General features: G+C 48.9%; 1 protein-coding gene and 2 non-coding genes across 6 annotated transcripts in view; 2 read left to right on the top strand and 1 right to left on the bottom strand.

The window, feature by feature from the left end:
* RIN2 (Ras and Rab interactor 2) overlaps positions 1–8,856 on the bottom strand; it is a 212,125-nt gene extending 203,269 nt beyond the window's left edge. For 2 of the 4 annotated variants that reach the window (XM_043480497.1, XM_043480499.1), the window contains exon 1: positions 8,586–8,789. The gene's annotated coding sequence lies outside the window, so the exon portion shown is untranslated. Of the gene's footprint in view, positions 1–5,488; positions 5,662–8,585 lie in introns of all 4 variants that reach the window. The other 2 variants (XM_043480491.1, XM_043480500.1) reach the window with 2 other exon arrangements.
* On the top strand, positions 2,082–2,150 carry TRNAA-UGC. Its single transcript has one exon. It is a non-coding gene; the product is annotated as a tRNA-Ala (tRNA).
* On the top strand, positions 2,159–2,230 carry TRNAC-GCA. Its single transcript has one exon. It is a non-coding gene; the product is annotated as a tRNA-Cys (tRNA).
* Positions 8,857–8,875: the final 19 nt, after the last annotated feature.

Here is an 8,875-nt window from a genome sequence, read left to right as displayed (position 1 = left end):
TGGAACCAGTCTGTTGTTTCATGTCCAGTTCTAACTGTTGCTGCCTGACCCGCATACAGGTTTCTCAAGAGGCAGGTCAGGTGGTCTGGTATTCCCATCTCTTTCAGAATTTTCCATAGTTTGTTGTGATCCACACATTCAAAGGCTTTGGCATAGTCAATAAAGCACAAATAGATGTTTTTCTGGAACTCTCTTGCTTTTTTGATGATCCAGAGGATGTTGGCAATTTGATCTCTGGTTCCTCTGCCTTTTCTAAAACCAGCTTGAACATCTGGAAGTTCACAGTTCACGTATTGCTGAAGCCTGGCTTGGAGAATTTTGAGCATTACTTTACTAGCGTGTGAGATGAGTACAACTGTACGGTAGTTTGAGCGTTCTTTGGCATGGCCTTTCTTTGGGATTGGAATGAAAACTGACCTTTTCCAGTCCTGTGGCCACTGCTGAGTTTTCCAAATTTGCTGGCATATTGTGTGCAGCACTTTCACAGCATCATCTTTTAGGATTTGAAATAACTCAACTGGAATTCCATCACCTCCACTAGCTTTGTTTGTAGTGATGCTTCCTAAGGCCCAGTTGACTTCACATTCCAGGATGTCTGGCTCTTGGTGAGTGATCACACTATCGTGATTATCTGGATCATGAAGATCGTTTTTGTATAGTTCTTCTGTGTATTCTTGCCACCTCTTTTTCATATCTTCTGCTTCTGTTAGGTCCATACCATTTCTGTCCTTTATTGAGCCCATCTTTGCATGAAATGTCCCCTTGGTATCTCTAATTTTCTTGACAAGATCTCTAGTTTTTCCCATTGTTTTCTTCTATTTCTTTGCACTGATCACTGAGGAAAATTTTCTTGTCTCTCCTTGCTATTCTTTTGAACTCTGCATTCAAATGGGTATTTCTTTTCTTTTCTCCTTTGCTTTTCTCTTCTCTTCTTTTCACAGCTATTTGCAAGGCCTCCTCAGACAGCTATTTTGCTTTTTTGCATTTCTTTTTCTTGGGGATGGTCTTGATCCCTGTCTCCTGTACAATGTCATGAACCTCCATCCATAGTTCATCAGGCACTCTGTCTATCAAATGTAGTCCCTTAAATCTATTTCTCACTTCCACTGTATAATCATAAGGGATTTGACTTAGGTCATATCTAAATGGTCTAGTGGTTTTCCCCACTTTCTTCAATTTAAGTCTGAATTTAGCAATAAGGAGTTCATGATCTGAGGCACAGTCAACTCCCAGTCTTGTTTTTGCTGACTGTATAGAGCTTCTCCATCTTTGGTTGCAAAGAATATAATCAATCTGATTTTGGTATTGACCATCTGGTGTTGTCCATGTGTAGAGTTTTCTCTTGTGTTGTTAGAAGAGAGTGTTTGCTATGATCAGTGCATTCTCTTGGCAAAACCCTATTAGCCTTTGCCCTGCTTCATTCTGTACTCCAAGGCCAAATTTGCCTGTTACTCCAGGTGTTTCTTGACTTCCTACTTTTGCAAAAAATGCTACAGATGATCTTATTTGCGAATCAGAAATAGAAATACAGACATAGAAAACACACCAAGGAGGAAAGGGGTGGGGGTGGGTGGGATGAATGGAGAGTTGGGATTGACGTAGATACACTGCTGCTGCTGCTAAGTCTCTTCAGTCATGTCCGACTCTGTGCGACCCCATAGACGGCAGCCCACCAGGTCCCCTGTCCCTGGGATTCTCCAGGCAAGAACACTGAAGTGGGTTACTATTTCCTTCTCCAATGCATGAAAGTGAAAAGTGGAAGGGAAGTTGCTCAGTCGTGTCTGACTCTTAGCGACCCCATGGACTGCAGCCTACCAGGCTCCTCCGTCCATGGGATTTTCCAGGCAAGAGTACTGGAGTGTGGTATAGACTGCTATGTATCAAATAGAGAATGAATGAGAACCTACAGTATAGCACAGGGAATGCTACTCGGTGCTCTGTGTTGATCTAACTGGGAAGGAAATTAAAAAAAGAGGGGATATATGAACTTACAGTTGATTCTCTTTGGTGTACATCAGAAGCTAACACAACACTGTAAAGCAACTATATTCCAATAATTTTCTGTTTAAGTGTCTGCTATAGATGTAGCTCAGTGGTAGAGCGCATGCTTTGCATGTATGAGGCCCCGGGTTCGATCCCCGGCATCTCCATTTGGACTTCCCTGGTGGCTCAGATGGTAAAGCATCTGCCTGCAATGCAGAAGACCCAGGTTCGATCCCTGGGTTGGGAAGATCCCCTGGAGAAGGAAATGGCAACCCACTCCAGTACTCTTGCCTGGAAAATTCCATGGACGAAGGAGCGTGGTAGGCTTCAGTCCATGGGTTGCAAAGAGTCAGACACGACTGAGCAACTTTGCTTTCGCTTTCTTTATAGATATGCCAGTGCTACTCTGGCAAACACCAGACAAGCCCACAACTTTCCCAGTGCATCTCAGATGCAAACAGGTACTGGGAAGATGGACTGATAAATGGAGCAGGATGCCTTGAGATCAACGGCTATGAATCCTTGACAAGCTTGTGGTTTTCCAGCCTGTTTGCCTTCCTGGGGCAGACATAGACCAGGGGATGGGTTCAGACAGGGGAGTCCCCTGAGAAAGACAACAACAGAATTCACGTGTATGCCAAAGAAGGGCTATCACCCTAGACCCCGAAACCCAAGCTGGGAAGGAGGCAGGTGAGGATGTGACATGAGCCAGGTGCAGGGACCAGGTAGCAAGGCCAGTGGATTGTCGAGCAGGGCAGGGGCTGAGCCAAAGCAACTCTACAGGAAAAACAAGGTTTCACATCTCATCGTCGAGACAGAGGACAAGGTGGATTGAGTCCCCTCGCCAACGGCCACTGGTGGAACTCGTCTGTTGAATGTTGAATTCTTCTGAAAATGCTTCAGCTGTTACAGTGTTTGGCCCCTGCTTCTGCGCTGGGTCTTCATATTGTGTGTAAATACGCTTAGATCGTTTCATATCTTGATCCATTTTCCCAGCACTCACTAAAAAAAGTTTCCTCAAAGGCAGTTTTGTTAAATTAAATAACACACAAGTATACAGCTCTATGAGAACCTTTAGTTCAGTCAACCTTCAACAACTACGCTGCCATGCTTATTGATTTTTGTCTGTTTCTAGAATGATGTTTCATTTATAAAAGCATCAAAATCTCAGAATACAGTCTTGGTTCTCAAGTGAGGCTCTTTTTCTCTCTCCAGAAGAACTGAGTACAGCTTCCTCTGAAGCATTCCATTTTTTCCTCATTTTCTATGGGGGTATACAGAGAATTCTTCAGTACAGTAAACACCAACTAAGACCCAGATGTTTAAATGCACTTATGGAAAAACAATGGTGAAAAAATGCTACTTTTTCATATATTCATTTTCTTTTACCATTAATGTTGACCGTTTTCTTTTTTCTCTTGCAATTGTTATTTTAATGGTTTCTTGGTACTTACACTAAATGAAAAAAATACTGTAGGAAAGTAAGTCAGAAAGGGAAAAATAAATATCATATATTAACGTATATATATGGAATCTAGAAGGATGGTACTCATGAACCTATTTGCAGATCAGTAATGGAGACACAGACATAGAGAACAGACTTGTGGACATGATTTGGGGAGGAGGAAGGAGAGGGTGGGATGTACCAAGAGTAATACGGAAGCATACATTACCATATGTAAACTAGATGGGAATTTGCTGTAAACTGGGGCTGGGTAACAACCTAGAGGAGTGATGGGGAAGCGGGAGGGAGGTCCAAGTGAGAGGGGACATGGGTAAACCTATGGCTGATTCATGTTGATGTTTGGTAGAAACCAACACAATTAGTGAATACTGTAAAGCAATTACCCTTCAATTAAAAGTAAATAAATTTAAAAAAATACTGTAGGAAAAAACTAAGAAAGAGATTGATTTCCACCTTATATCAACACTTAAAATTAGATCTGATGATAGATCTCTGGAATGGTCCAACTCACTATCAATGCAGGCGCTTTCTCTTTCCTTCCAGGTCCCTGGACATGGAAGTTCTGCCTCGACCCTATTCTACTTGTCCTGTGGCCTGTCCCTGGGTGAGTTCACCGACTGCCCCACTCTGGTCCCCTCAGCATCCCAGTAACTCCCCAACTCTGGCTCTTCATTGACAATTTCTATCGAGGTAACATACAGGACTTGTTAAACTCAACAGGTTAGAAGTCGCACTATTTCTTCCCCACTTTCTCCCTTGGCCACCTATGCAGAAGGACACACACACGCTCACTCAGGAATACCCACTCCATCTGATAGGTCCATTTTTCTCAAAACATTCCTTTCCTTGACCTCTGTGACACCATCCTATTAAATACAGATCTCTAAAGGAGCCCACATATCTTCCGGTCTTTGAAATAACCTGTGAAACAAATCTGCAGACACATTTCCTTAGCACTGGAGACCTAGAAATGTCTCCATCCAAATGCAGATGGACGTTAAATTCACCCAGCCTGTCTTATCACAGTATCACCTTTCCCAAGGCTCCTCCTAGCCCACCACTCTCCTCTGAATCCCTGAAAATACACACTGGAATCCTCTCTTCAGCTCCTCTCTTAAATGCAATCAAGCCTGAAGAGCCAGGGGTACCAATGGGTGAAAAGTACATAACAGATTGCAGGCAAGCTCTGATTCAAAAACAACTGCAAACAATGGGTGTGTCTGCATTGGGGGCTTCTGAGGCACTGTCTGGGGAGGCTAGGTGAGCTCTCTCTGCCTGCTTAGCGCAGCCCAGAGAGCCCGCTTGCTAGGGCCTGTTTGCATTGCCAACCGAAGTCCTCCAGGCCCCTCAGACCCGATCACACCCGGGGGCAGGGTGGGGGTGGGGGACTAATTCATGTTAATCAGATGCATGCATGCACAAACGCTAAGTTACTTCAGTCCTGTCAGACTCTTTGAGACCCCATGGACTACTGTAGCCCACCAAGCTCCTCTGTCCATGGGATTCTCTAAGTAAGAATACTGGAATGGGTTGCCATTCCCTCCTCCAGGGGATCCTTCTGACTCTGCAGAGATCGAACCCACGTCTCTGATGTCTCCTGCATTGGCAGGTGGGTTCTTTACCCACCTAGTACCACCTGGGAAGCCCAATCAGATGCATAGAAGCTGGCAAGCCAACAATTCACTCTAAATTTACAACGGGGGATCACTGTGCCTTTTAAATGTCCAGAACATATATTTTCACTCTTCTGCGCACTAGTGTTCCTTGAACACTGCCTAGACGTTAGGAGGTTTTGCATGAACTAAGCAATTTCCCCAAGTGGGCTCCTTAAGAAAGCTGGATCCAGAAGATGCTTCCTGGTTCTGGGGCCAAATGAAGTTGGCAACCATTCCATATTATGGAGTCATACTAAAGAACCCCAATGCACATAATAATAATAATGGCACCGGAAAGTCCTGCAGTGGAAAACCTACTTAACCTTCTTATTTCTCTAAGACATTTTACCCCTGTGACTCTGTAATAATTTCTCTGAAAAAGTACCTCTGAACACACCACTGTGTAAATTCTGTTCTGGATGTACACTTCATGGTGTGTGTGGATCTGAGTCCGGCCACCTCCAGCAAGTCAGCAGTGGTTCAGCAAAATGAGTACTGGGCCTGGGGCTCTGCTTCCAACTTTGGTGCTTTGACCTGTCCAGGCCTCTGTTTTCATACCTACCAAATGGAATTATTAGTGTTGTTGTGACAAACAACTATGATATTATCTGGAAAAGCATTTTATAAAGCAATATAATAATATGATTATCTGCCAAGAATATACTTATTGCTCTGAAACTCCTCCAAATGCTTTTTACAGAAGGATGCTGCTGCTGCTGCTGCTAAGTCGCTTCAGTCGTGTCCGACTCTGTGTGACCCCATAGACAGCAGCCTACCAGGCTTCTCCATCCATGGGATTTTCCAGGCAAGAGTACTGGAGTGGGGTGCCATTGCCTTCTCTGTTACAGATACTTCTGTTCATTCTTTCAACACTCATTCCTGAAGTGTTAGGCAGTAAGAGCTTGGAGCTGGCTTTCACCCTTAGGAAGTTCAAAGACAGGGGTTGAGCATGGGCCACTGAATTCTGCTCAAAAGTAACTGCTTCCCAGGTGACTCAGGGGTAAAGAATCAGCCTGCCAATGCAGGAGACAAAGGATGCGCAGAAGGCGCAGGTTAGATCCCTGGGTTGGAAAGAGCCCCTGCAGTAGGAAACAGCAACCCACTCCAGTATTCTTGCCTGGAGAATCCCACGGACAGAGGAGCCTGGTGGGCTACAGTCTATGGGGTTGCAAAGAGTCAGAGAGGACCGAGCGAACATGCATGCACAATACATACCCAAGGACTCTGGGTGTCTGACCAGGGAAACGCGGCCAGAGTTCAGCTGAAACCACTAGGAATCTGGCAGCATCATCAGACCTGGATTGACACGGGGAACAGGACAGAGCCTCATGGTGGAATGCGGGCAGTGCCTGTGCTAATTGGGCCCCACTGTGGCTGACCTCTCAGGGCTGCATACCCTCGGACAGAGGAGAAATGAGTTATCTGTCTCCTCCAAGAGGAGGGGGAGGATTTAGCTCCCCAAAGAGAGATTTCTGGAGAAGAAATTCCTCTTTGTAGTGGGTGGTGGCCCTTGAATTTGGCGAACCAGAGGGGGACCTGGGGCGGGTTTGGGGGAGGGCTGCTTGGACGTTCTCTCTAAACAAGAACATACCTGCAGCCCTAGAGTGAGTCAAGCTGCTTGCATCTATTTCTGCATGGCGGGGAGGGAAGGGCTATTTTAGATCTCCTTCTTTTCTTAGGGAACATGTTTGCAGCGGGGAGAGGGTCTCCAGACAAAGGAGGCCACAGTAGCAGGGCGTTCTCCTGTCCCCAGCCTTCAAAGGCTGAGAACCGAGTCCCCAAACCCCAAAGCTCCTGTCAACCACCAGTGCTCTTTCTGGAGTCCCAAATGGGAACCCCCCCCCGCACCCCACCTCAATCCAAGGCCACCATCCTGTGGAGGTGCCAAGGCAGGGACAATGCATGTTTGTTCTAGAGACAGAACTGGAACTGGAGGCCGAAAAGGAAATGCCCACCTCTATGTACACTCATAAAAATACTCTTGCATACTTGAACTGGGTAAAATAGTACCAGTTCCACAGTCAAAAAACATAGCCTACAAGGGAAAACAATCCGAAAAAGAATGTATCTCTGTGTATAACTGAATCACTTTGCTGTACACTTGAAACTATCATAACAGTGTAAATCAACTATATTTCATTTTTTTTAGAGTCATAGTAAAAACAAAAGAACATGACTAGATATTCAATATAAAGCCGCACTGCCTAAACCGCTGCATACCACTCTGCCAAGGCTCAGAAACCCCCAGGTGGGGTCTAGACAAACAGGGCGATTGGAAACACTGTTTCCACTGCACAGTGACGCAAGGTCATAACCACAGCCGGTCTTGATGTAAAACGTTGACATTTTGTTCAGGGGATTTTTCACATGAAATTTGATGGTTTTCAACAGTGCATTAAAATACCAATTTTGTTAATGACCGAGTTCCGCCAGCTGTTTGTTTTTGCTGCAATATTTACAAAGTCCTGTTGGTCAGAAGAGTTCCCTGGGGTTTCCTTACTGATGACAGCACGTTCCTAAGAAACCCCACTGTGCCTGAAACCCTCAGGGCTGGAAGAAAACACAGCCCCCCCCACCGCCCCCAGCTTGCGGGTTTCTGTGGCTTTCTGTCCTGAGTTAGGAAACCTCCCGGCACCCCCTTGCACCCCTCCCCCACTAGAGCAGAGAGGCGCCGGTGAGGGCCCGGGCGGCGGGGAGGGGGTGTCAGTCCCGGCTGTATTTCTTGGCAACACATCACAAGCTTTAAAGCTGAATTCTGCAAACTCTCCGAAGTCCCGCAGCCGTCGGGGCAGAGGGGCGCGGGTGGGTGGACAATGCGCTGGTGCGAGCCGAGTCCAAGGGTGGAGACCGAGCCCGAGGGTGGGGGGGCGTGGAAGCCTCAGAGTGGGAGAGTGACCCCCTCCCTTCCCCGCAGGAACCCAGGGCTCCTCCTCAGCCTGCCGCACCGCCATCAATCACGGCGACAGCCCCTTCGACCCCCGGCCGGCCTCTCCCCCGGGGGGGAATCTTTAGCCCGAGCGCACCGACCCGGTCTGCCCCAGGCTTGCCAGCCCCACTCCAGGTTGCGCGGCTCGGGGCGCACTTGACACGCCGCCTGCATCCCCGCAGGTCCAACTCCATCCAGGTCCCCGCGGCCGTCCGCAGTGCGCGCGCGCACCCGGAGCCCCTGCGCCTGCAGCCGCGGCGCCCCCTCCCCACTACCCTCAGCTCAGAGGCCCCGGGAGGATTCCCGGTGGGAAAGACCACCCTGGCCCAGTCCCGGCGCCCCTTCTCCCTGGTGCCCCCTCCCCCGTGCGTCCCCACGACCCCAGAGCCGCTCGATTGCCAGTCCCCCCAGGTCTCCTCCGGAGGGGAGGAGCGTGCGAGAACTAGCGCCCGGAACCCCGCAGAGCCCCCGCCCGCGTGCGCCCGTCGGAGGGGGGTCTCCGGGTGCTTGGGGTGCAGGCCCAAGGGGTGGGGTCTCCGCTGCCGCCGCCCCTTACCTCGCGCAAGCCCACTCCGCAGGTCTCGGAGAGGGGGGCGACCCGGGCCCAGCGGACCGGCGCCGGGCTGACTTTCCCCGCCCGGGAGAAGCTGTTGGCGGAGGAAGAGGAGGCAGGCGAAGGAAGGGCTTTGTGTCTGCCTCGCGTCCTCCCTCGGCCCCAGCGCGGGCCATCCCCCTCCCCCAGCCGCCCTCCCGAACTCTGGAGCGATGGGGCGGGGGAGCCGAGGGGGCGAAGAAGGCGCCTGCGCGACCCGGGTCCACCCCCGCCCTTCCCCCCGCCCCCACCCC

This window comes from Cervus canadensis, chromosome 10 (genome assembly GCF_019320065.1).
Source record: "Cervus canadensis isolate Bull #8, Minnesota chromosome 10, ASM1932006v1, whole genome shotgun sequence".
In the NCBI taxonomy this organism is placed as follows: domain Eukaryota; kingdom Metazoa; phylum Chordata; class Mammalia; order Artiodactyla; family Cervidae; genus Cervus; species Cervus canadensis.
Note: the sequence above shows the minus strand (reverse complement) of the source record. Positions and strands in the feature narration are given on the sequence as shown.